Source organism: Somniosus microcephalus, chromosome 4, assembly GCF_052327205.1.
Source record: "Somniosus microcephalus isolate GS21.2 chromosome 4, FLI_Smic_1.0, whole genome shotgun sequence".
NCBI lineage: Eukaryota > Metazoa > Chordata > Chondrichthyes > Squaliformes > Somniosidae > Somniosus > Somniosus microcephalus.
Genome location: NC_140990.1, coordinates 103,495,667 through 103,506,932, shown reverse-complemented (window position 1 = coordinate 103,506,932; position 11,266 = coordinate 103,495,667).

Genomic DNA, 11,266 nt, shown 5'->3' with positions numbered 1-11,266 from the left:
TCACACAGTGAGAACAAACAGGCTCTGATCAGTTTTAATACACTGGTGTCTCACCAAGTGGGATTGCTGAGTGAATCCCTTCCCACACGTGGAGCAAGTGAACTCTCTCCCCGACCCATCACCATTTACCCTTCATTTACAGATGCTCCTTGACCCATCACTATTTCCCCTTCATTTACAGACGCTCCCTGACCATTCCCCATTTCTCCTTCATTTACAGAAGATCCCTGACCATTCCCCATTTCTCCTCCAGTTAGACACTCCCGGACCATTCCCCATTTCTCCTCCAGTTAGACACTCCCTGACCACTCACCATTTCTCCTTCATTTACTGACGCTCCCTGACAATTCCCCATTCTGCTCCATTTACAGACTCTCCCTGACCACTCACCATTTCTCCTTCTTTTACAGATGCTCCCTGACCAGTCACCATTTCTCTTCCTTTTATAGAGGCTCCCTGACCAGTTACCATTTCTCCTTTTTTTTACAGACGCTCCCTGACCAGTCAGCATTTCTCCTCCATTTACAGACGCTCCCTGAGCAGTCACCATTACTCCTTCATTTACAGATAGAGGGGTCAGAGTAGGGAAAAATGGTAAAAAGACAAAATTAAAAGCTCTATATCTGAACACATGCAGCATTCGTAACAAGATAGATGACTTGACAGCACAAATAGAAATAAATGGGTATGATCTGATAGCCATTACAGAGACGTGGTTGCATGGTGACCAATGATTGGAACTGAATATTCAGGGGTATTTGCTATTTCGTAAGGATAGGCAGAAAGGAAAAGGAGGTGGTGTAGCTCTGTTAATAAGGGATGAGATCAGTGCAGTAATGAGAAATGATATTGGACTAGAAGATCAAGACGTAGAATCAGTTTGGGTGGAGAGAAGAAATAATAAGGGTAAAAAGTCACTGGTGGGAGTGGTCTACAGGCCCCCAAACAGTAGCCACACTGTGGGACAGAGAATAAATCAAGAAATAATAGAGGCTTGAAAGAAAGGTATGGCTATAATCATGGGAGATTTTAATCTTCATTTTGATTGGACAAAGCATATTGGCAAAGGTAGACTTGAGGAAGAGTTCTTAGAATGTATACGGGATGGTTTCTTGGAACAATATGTTGTGGAACCAACCAGGGAGAAGACTTGGTTAGAGTGGACTGGGAAAATATATTACAGGGTAAGGCTGTAGAAAAGCAGTGGCAAACATTTAAGGAGATATTTCATAACTCTCAGCAAAGATATATTCCAGTGAAAAAGAGAAGGATGAACCATCCATGGCTAACTAAGGAAGTAAAGGATGATATCAAATTGAAAACAAAAGCATACAATGTTGCGAAGAATAGTGGAAGGCCAGCGGATTGGGAATTTTTAAAAAACCAGCAAAGGACGACTAATAAAAAATAATAAAGAGAGAGAAGATAGCTTATGAGAGTAAGCTAGCAAGAAATATAAAAACAGACAGTAAGAGCTTCTACAAGTATATAAAAAGGAAGCGAGTAGCTAAAGTAAATGTTGGTCCCCTAGAGGATGAGTCTGGGGAAATAATAATGGGAAACAGGAAATTGGCGGAGACTTTGAACAAATATTTTGTATCGGTCTTTGTTGTGTCCGTCAGTAGTAAGACACAGACTGCAGGAGAACGGTACAACAGGTGTTTACTCAACGTGGCTCACTCTGGAACTGACTGTACAGATTACTACTCAGTGCTATATACAGGTGTGGTCACTGCCGGTACTACAGTATACATGAGCTGTAAAAAGTAGTTCCCCCCTTAAAGGTATATACATTACAATTCATCCCCTTTTAGATTAACAGTACCAGAACACTCATTTAACAATTAAATATCAAACTAATTGCAATTAACACTTTTAACATACAACGTTAGCTGAAAATAGTCCATATATATATTCAGTCTTTGGGGAGGCTTCCTGATCCTTTCTGGATAGCACCTTTCCCGAGTGTCTCGCTCTTGGTGCGGAGGCGATTCTGGCACCCTGTCGTCGGTTGGGTCATCAGCTTCCAATGCTACTGTTTCTGGGGTAGATGCAACCTGTACATCGGGTTCCTCACCAGGTATGTATGAGCGAGGCATGGGGTTGACTTGTTCCTGTGACTCTAGGATCTGGTCAGCATGGCGTCTCACGATGCTCTCCCCAACGTCCACTGTGTACATTAGTGGGCCCTGCCGTGTGCATATTGTTCCTGGCTGCCATTTTCTGTTCGGTAGTCGCGGGCCAAGGCTGGTTGCCCTACATTGAAACTCCTTGTTGGCTTCTCATGGATGTGCTGGAATTGCTTACTCTCAACATCTCTTCGTATGTTTGGTCTGAGCAAATCCAGGCGAGATCTTAACCTTTGGTTAAAGAACATCATGGCCGGGGCCTGGTTGGTGACTGCGTGTGTCGCATTCCGGTAGGCGAACAGGAAATTGTCCACCTTATGCTGCAGCGGAATGTTGTCATTGTACATAGCCTTTATTGCCTTCTTAAAGGTTTGTATGAACCTCTCAGCCAATCCATTTGTGGCTGGATGATATGGGGCGGATGTGTAATGCCTTACCCCATTCCTCTGCATAAACCTCCGGAACTCTTCGGACACAAACTGTGGTCCGTTATCGGAGCAAATCTGTTCTGGCAAGCCGTTCCTGGCAAAAATGGTCCGTAGGACTGCAATAGTTTTCTCCGTCGTGGTGGAGGACATTTTGATGACCTCAGGCCATTTCGAGTGCGCATCCACGGCTATTAAAAACATTGAGTCCATGAATGGACCAGCAAAATCAATATGCACCCGTTGCCATGGAGATGAGGGCCACTCCCATGGGTGTAGAGGGGCATGTGGTGGTGCATGTTGGACATTCTGGCATCCTGAGCAGCTCTTGGTCAGGTCCTCAATTTGTTTATCGATTCCCGGCCACCACACATAAGCCCTGGCAAGGCTTTTCATTTTTACCCCTCCCAGATGACCCTCATGAAGCTCATTGAGCACTCTATCCCTTAACTTGGGTGGAATTACCACTCGGGATCCACACATCAAGGTCCCCCGGCACACTGACAGCTGTTCTCTTCTTGTCGAGAATGCTGGCAACAGTGAGTTGCCATGTGCTGGCCATCCCTTCACCGTCAAATCATATACCCGAGACAGTGTCGGGTCATTTCGGGTCTCCTTTTCTATACGAGCGTTAGTTACCGGTAGGTATTCAACTATAGTCGAATGAAATATTTCGACAGGATCCACTGTAGGTGCTTCCTCCGCAGTAGGCAGTGGCAGGCGTGATAGCCCATCAGCATTTCCATGCTGTTTCATGCCCTTATATTCAATCTCATAGTGGTGTGCCCCTAGAAAGAGTGACCATCTTTGTAGTTGTTGCGCAGTCATCACCGGAACGCCCTTCTTCGGATTAAAAATGGAGATAAGAGGCTGGTGGTCAGCCAGCAAGGTGAATTTCTGCCCATGCAGATAGTGATTGAACTTTTTCACTCCCCACACTAGGCTGAGGGCCTCCCTGTCAATCTGGGCGTAGTTACGCTCGGCTGAGGTTGGTGATCGTGACGCAAAGCCTATTGGCCTCTCTGAGCCGTCCGAGAATTTGTGCGACAGCACCGCTCCAATGCCGTAGGGTGACGCATCACACACCAACCGAATTGGTAGTGCTGGGTTGAAATGGGCCAATACCTCTTTCGATGTGATTAGTGTTTTGCTCTTCTGGAAAGCTCGTTTACATTCGTCACTCCACTTCCATGGCACTCCAGTTTGCAGTAGGGTGTTCAGTGGGTGTAGTATTGTAGACAAATTTGGCAAGAACTTAAGGTAGTAGTTTACCAGCCCAAGGAACGACCTCAGTTGTGACACGTTTTCCGGTGCTGGAGCCTTGACTACTGCCTCAATCTTTTCTGGGGACTTATGTAACCCCTCTTTATCGATAACGTGGCCACAATACGAGATCTGTTTTTTAAAAAACTCGCATTTGGGGCGGTTAGCTCGGAGCCCATATTTCTTCAATCTAGTGAGCACCTGCTCCAGGTTGGCGAGGTGATCACTGTCATTTTCACCCGTGACCAGGATGTTGTCCAAATAACACTGGGTCCCTGGGATCCCTTGCAGGACTTGTTCCATTGCCCTTTGCCAAATAGCCGGAGCTGATGCTACCCCGAATACCAGCCGGTTGTATTGGTAGAGACCTTTATGGGTGTTGATTGTGAGGTATTTTTTTGATGCTTCTTCTACCTCCATTTGCAGATACGCCTGGGCCAGATCAATCTTAGTGAAGTGTTTCCCTCCAGATAGCGAGGTGAAAATATCTTCAATCCGCGGAAGTGGATATTGCACGGTGTTAAGGACTGGGTTCACTGTTACCTTAAAGTCCCCACAGATGCGAACCTTCCTTGGTTCCCCAGGCGTGCTGCTCAATGACTTTTTCATCACAGGGATGATGGGTGTAGCCCACTCGCTCCAGTCTACCTTGGACAGTACTCCTGAACGTTCCAAACTCTCCAGCTCTGCTTCGACGGCTGGGCGGATCTCATAAGGTACCGGTCTGGCCTTAAAAAATGTTGGGCTTGCGTTTCCTTCGATTTTAATTGTTGCTGTCATGCCTTTTAGTGTTCCGAGTCCTTGCTGGAACACTTCTTGCGTGTCGGTTCGGATCTTTGACAGTCGCCCAGGTGTGACGTCATCATCCTTTTTGGTAGCCACAGTCAGTGCTTGTATGGAATGCCAATCCAGCTGTATTTTCCAGATCCATTCACGTCCCAGTAATGGTGGTCCTCCATCTTGCAATACATACAGGTCTAGTTTTGGTGTTTCCTTACCGTTATATATAACGGTCACCCTTATTTTTCCTTTGGGGTAGACTTTTTGCCCCGTGCACATCTTCAAAATAATTTTTGTGTCTCTCAAGGGTATGTGTGAGAATAGCCACTCGTAGTCCCGTCGGTTTATGACTGTTAGGGCTGATCCTGTGTCCAATTCCATTTTTACCTGGACTCCTGCTATCTTGAGAGTGACCCAAATGATTCGGTGATCCTCCGTTTTGATCACATTATGTAGTTTCAGACAACTCAGCTCCCTGTTTTCGGAGTCGGTATCACTCTTTTGTTCGTCTGAACTATTCTCCGTCACCTTATGTACCTTCTTGTACTTTTCTTTTGGAGATTTCTTATTGCTGGTTTTCTTTCCCGACCTGCAGACTCGTGCTATGTGTCCTACTTTTCCACACTGTCTGCACACTTTGTCTTTGAACCAGCAATCATTGTGGTCATGTGTTGTTCTGCCGCAGCGATAGCACTTCTCTGTTCTGTATGACATTTCGTTTGTGCCATATTCTTGCGGTCTCTGTTGTATCTCTGCAGCGCCCCGTGCTGCTGCTTCATATGATACCGCAATGCTGAAAGCCTTGTCCAGCGTAAGGTCCTTTTCAGATAAAAGCCGCTTCTGGGTTCCTTCACTTTGAAGCCCACACACAAACTTGTCCCTTAAGGTATCTGCCAGTCCTGTTCCAAACTGGCAGTGTTTCGATAGTTTGTGCAGTTCTGTTAAATATTCAGCATTGCTTTCATCCTTATGCTGGTTCCGTTTGTAAAACTTGAATCTTTCTGCTATCAGCAGTGGTGTGGGGTTTAAATGTTCCTGTAGTATCGTCACTATGTCTCCAAAACTCTTTTCCACTGGCTTCGCTGGGGTTACCAGATTTCGTAATAAGCCATACGTCTTTGCACCCACTAAATTTAACAATACCGGCGCTTTCTTGTCATCCGACACCTCATTTGCCTTGCAGTATACCTCTATTCGTTCGACATATGTAGTCCAATCTTCAACTTCATTGTCAAATGCGGTGATACTGCCACTCTTCGGCATTTTGGGTGTGGTTTACAATGGCTTAAAATGGCGTCTCCCGCGCTTTCCTTCCTCCCGCGCTGCTGCCAACGCCGGTCTCGGCGGTCCTCGTGGCAATGGCGGCGCCCTGTAGGTTTTGCGCGCTTCTCCTGCGCTGCTGCCAACGCCGCTCTCGGCGGTCCTCGTGGCAATGGCGGCGCTTCGCAGGTTTCTCTCCCTCTCCTCGACGCTGCTCGGCCCCTGAACACCGGCTGCGCCCTGTGCGCTCTGCCCTCTCTCTCTCTCTCCCGTCGACGCTGCTCGGCCCTTTGATGTGCCGCTCGGTCGAGCACTAGCCTGCCACTGTCCGGGAAGGGTCTGCACACTACCTGTTGCCAGCCCATTTCGCTGGACCACCGCGACTGGAAAGCCAAGCCTGGCTCTCAACATCCTCCCCCGCAATTCTCGTGTCTCTGCTGGATGACTGGGCGGTTGCCCGTGGTCGACGCCTGTGTCTCTGGCCTTGACCTCCAATCTACTGGTCTCCAGGAACGAATCCATGGGAGGTGATGCAGAGTTGCAAGTAGGATCGAATTTGCCTCGTCGCCAATGTTGTGTCCGTCAGTAGTAAGACACAGACTGCAGGAGAACGGTACAACAGGTGTTTACTCAACGTGGCTCACTCTGGAACTGACTGTACAGATTACTACTCAGTGCTATATACAGGTGTGGTCACTGCCGGTACTACAGTATACATGAGCTGTAAAAAGTAGTTCCCCCCTTAAAGGTATATACATTACAGTCTTCACAGTAGAAGACACTAAAAGCATCCCAATAATGGATAATCAAGGGGCTATTGGGGTGGGGGTGGGGAACTTAAAACAATCACTATCACTAGAGAGAAAGTACGAGGCAAACTAATGGGACTAAAGGTGGACAAGTGTAAGAATTCACAATAATTTACAGTTCTGAAGATTCATTTTTTTGATTAAAGGATCCCTGAGCGATGTGCTTTTAAATTTCCAGGGATAAAATGGCAGTCACCACATGGCCGAGACAAAAAGGTTTGGAATGCAGCTTTCTGTGTCTGGAAGTAAGGTTCAATGAAGACAAAGGACAATGCTTTGTTTACAAAGCAACTGAATGCTATTAGCATTTGTTTAGATACACCTGAAACTGCAGAAGAGACTTTTGCACTGATGCGCTATCAATTACTCATAAAAGACGGAGAGTTAAGAGAGTAACTAAAGGCTTTTATTAGCAAAGAACAGAGCATGCCTCTCGTGGTTGACTGGGTTCTGAGAAGGCAGGGGGCTGCAGGTCAATCACCTTTATACCTGGTGCCTGTGGGTGGAGCCAGCCGAGACATGTTGAGGCATGCATAGGTACAGCAGTGTGCAACAACAACGTGAATAACAATAACAGTGGTTTACCACATTCACCCCTTGTTTAAAATTGAGTCCGGCGGGGTGAAGTGTACTAAAGGTTCGTGTAAGTAAGTCTATCAGGTGGCCTTGTATGCCGTCCTGATCGTCGTGGTGGCGGCGGTGATGGTGCAGCATCCAACGTTGAATCTGGCGTCTCATTGAGTGGTTGGGTGGTCAATGACGGGTCCTGGGGCTGCGGCATGCCGTCTAGCGGGGTTGGGTTGTGGGTAGTGGTGGATGGCAATGGTAGTGTTTCAGGGGCACCCAAAGGTGTGAGATCTCGTGTGGGGGCTGTGTCCTCCCGCCCGTCCGGGTACGCTACGTAAGCGTACTGGGGGTAGGCGTGGGTAGTGGTGGGTGGCGAGGGAGGTGTTTCGGGAGCACCCGAAGGTGCGAGGTCTCGTATGGAGACTGTGTCCTCCCGCCCGTCCGGGTACACCACGTAAGCATACTGAGGGTTGGCATGGAGGAGGCTCACCCTCTCGACCAGGGGGTCCGTCTTATGGGACCTCACGTGCTTCCGCATTAGGACGGGTCCTGGAGAAGTCAGCCATGTCGGTAACGAGATCCCCGATGTGGACTTCCTGGGGAAGGAGAACATTCTCTCATGAGGGGTAGCATTGGTGGCTGTACAGAGCAGTGACCGAATGGAATGGAGCGCCGCAAGGAGGACTTCCTGCCAGCGAGAGGTCGGAAGGCCCTTAGATTTCAAGTTTAAAAGGACTGCCTTCCAGACCCTCGCATTCTCCCTTTCCACATGGCCATTGTGCATTGTGGCCTTCGCAATATCTCCTTTTATGAGAGTGAAGGCTGCACAGGCCTCTGCTGTCAGGGGGAAGGAGGTGGACTTGATGAGGGGTCTGGCTTTGTCCGCATAGTTGGGCACCCACTGAGCATAGTACAAGAAAAACCCTAGGCATCTCTTAAGTGCTTTTTGGCAGTGGGGGAGGGGGAGCTCCATAAGGGGGCGCATCCTGTCGGGGTCGGGGCCGATGACTCCGTTCTCCACTACACAGCCAAGAATGGCAAGGCGCTTGGTACGAAACATACATTTGTCCTTGTTGTATGTTAGGTTCAGCCGCTGGGCCGTACGGAGGAATTTCTCTAGATTAACATCATGGTCCTGCTGGTCGCGGCCGCAGATGGTGACGTTGTCTAGATAGGGGAAAGTGGCCTGGAGCGCGTTCTGGTCAACCATCCGGTCCATCTCCCGTTGGAAGACTGAAACCCCGTTGGTGATGCCGAAGGGAACTCTGAGGAAGTGGTAGAGACGACCGTCAGCTTCAAAAGCTGAGTACTGGCGGTCCTCAGCCCTGATGGGGAGCTGGTGATATGCCGACTTCAGATCAATCGTCGAGAACACCCGGTATTGTGCTATCTGATTGACCATGTCAGATATGCGGGGGAGTGGGTATGCATCTAGCTGGGTGTAGCGATTGATCGTCTGGCTGTAGTCAATAACTAGGCGCTGTTTTTCGCCAGTCTTCACTACCACCACTTGTGCTCGCCATGGGCTGGTGCTACTTTCAATAATCCCTTCCTTCAGGAGTCTCGCTACCTCGGATTTAATGAAGCTCCTATCCCCGGCACTGTAACGCCTGCTTTTGGTAGTGATGGGCTTACAGTCGCGGGTGAGGTTAGCGAACAAGGAGGGGGGGGACTTTAAGGGTGGAGAGGCTGCAAATGGTGCGCAGCTGGCGATTTAAAAGCTGCTGGCTGCAGACTGTGAGTGGGGGGAGGGGTCCGTCATACGCTAATGTGACACTCTTAAGGTGGCACTGAAAATCCAACCCCAGTAGAACGGCAGCGCAAAGATGGGGCAGGACCAGGAGTTTAAAATTTTTGTATTCTGTGCCCCTTACTGAAAGGGTCACTACACAGTAGCCACCGACGTCCGCTGACTGGGCTTTGGAAGCCAAAGAGATCCGATGTCGTGTCGGCAGGACCGGGAGAGAGTAACTGCGCACCGTGTCGGGGTGGATAAAGCTTTCCGTGCTCCCGCTGTCAAAAAGGCAGGTAGTGGCGCGGCCGTTTACCGTAATGTCCATCATGGACCTGGACAGTTGATGAGGGAGAGATTGGTCCAGCATCACGGAGGCCAGCGTATGGTCGAGCGAGTCGATGTGGTCGTCAGATGAGGCGGTGGTTGAGTCCGGGTCCCCCGTGGTTGAAGTTGGAGACGTCCGAGATGGCGGACAAAATGGCGGCGCCCATGGTCCCGATCCCCACGCGGCTGGGGGAGCCCAAGATGGCGGACAAGATGGCTGCCCCCACGGTTCGCACGCGGCGCTGCTGGCGTTAGCGGTTTTACCTTTGCAGGTGCTGACATAGTGTCCTTTCTTCCCGCAGCCGGAGCAGGTAGCGTTTCTCGCCGGGCAGCGTGCTCTGGGGTGTTTTGCCTGGCCACAAAAATAACATTTCTGTGCCTTGGACATCGCAGCAGCAGTTGAAGGTGGCGGTCCCATGACCCAAGGTTGTGGCGTCCACGTTGCGGAGCGGTTAGGGGAGAAGGCGTCCATATTCCTGTGGGCCGCGTCGAGTGAGAGCGCGAGGGACACTGCCTTTCTCAGGTCCATTTCTCCCTTTTCCAACAGTCTCTGCCGGGAGTAGTCGGACCTTAGACCCGCAACGAAAGCATCTCGGATCAGTCCCTCCGTGTGTGCTGCGGCTGATGCTTCTTTGCAATCGCAGTCTCGGCCGAGTATCTGTAGTGCCCGTAGGAAGGCCTCCACCGATTCCCCGGGCTGCTGTCTGCGGGATCTTAAGAGGTGCCTGGCATAGACCGTATTTACCGGGCGTGCGTATTGCCCTTTTAGCAGATCGATAGCCGCCGCATAGGTCGTCGCGTCCTGGATTATTGTATAAACTTGGTGGCTCACCTTTGAGGCCAGGATTTCCAACTTGTTTTCGTCCAGGGTCACAGTTGAGGCTTGCAGGTAGGCCTCGAAGCAACGCAGCCAATGCGCGAACTTGGTAGCCGAACCCGCTTCTTGGGGGTCTAGGTCCAGGCATGTTGGTCTGAGGGCTTGCAGCAGCTCCTGCTGCTCAGCGTTTGGTGCAGCAGCCTGCTGTTCAGTGTTTGGTGCAGCAGCCTGCTGTTCAGCGTTTGGTGCAGCAGCCTGCTGTTCAGTGTTTGGTGCAGCAGTCTGCTGCTCAGCGTTTGGTGCAGCAGCCTGCTGTTCAGCGTTTGTCGACATTTTGTTTTTGCTAATAAAATTGATGCGCTATCAATTACTCATAAAAGACGGAGAGTTAAGAGAGTAACTAAAGGCTTTTATTAGCAAAGAACAGAGCATGCCTCTCGTGGTTGACTGGGTTCCGAGAAGGCAGGGGGCTGCAGGTCAATCACCTTTATACCTGGTGCCTGTGGGTGGAGCCAGCCGAGACATGTTGAGGCATGCATAGGTACAGCAGTGTGCAACAACAACAGTGAATAACAATAACAGTGGTTTACCACATGCACCTTGAATGGGAATCGTTCAAGATTTGAAATGGGTTTCCAATCACCCAGTACTGGACAATAGAGCTTTTGTATCTCCCTTTTGTTTCAGCACAGGGAGCTCTGAAAATCACATTAACTCAATCTAACCACTTTGAGTTAGCCTATCACAGCTTTCGACCCTTTTGGGTGGGGAATTTTTGCACACAGCCCTTGCAAGGCAGAACGGCAGGGGGGCTCACCAGGTATAAAGATAGATGCTGAAGCCAGCTCGCTCTCTTGACTCTTGACTCTCTCTTGACTTCCTGGGACCATGGGTGAGCTCTCTCTCTCTCTCTCTCTCTCTTCGCTGGACCACATGTGAGCACAGTTTCTGACTCCTCAACAAGGCAACCTAGCAGGAGTTTGGGGGGAGGGTGATTTAAGGGAATTGCTAAGATTGTTTAAATAACATTGTAGCCATTGTATCCCTCGTTTTTGCCGTCTGCCTTACCCCCTGTTAAGCAATTTTACAATTTTACTGTGTTCGTGTGGGATAGTTTGATATTGTGATTATAGTTTCTTTTAGTTAATAAAGCTTGA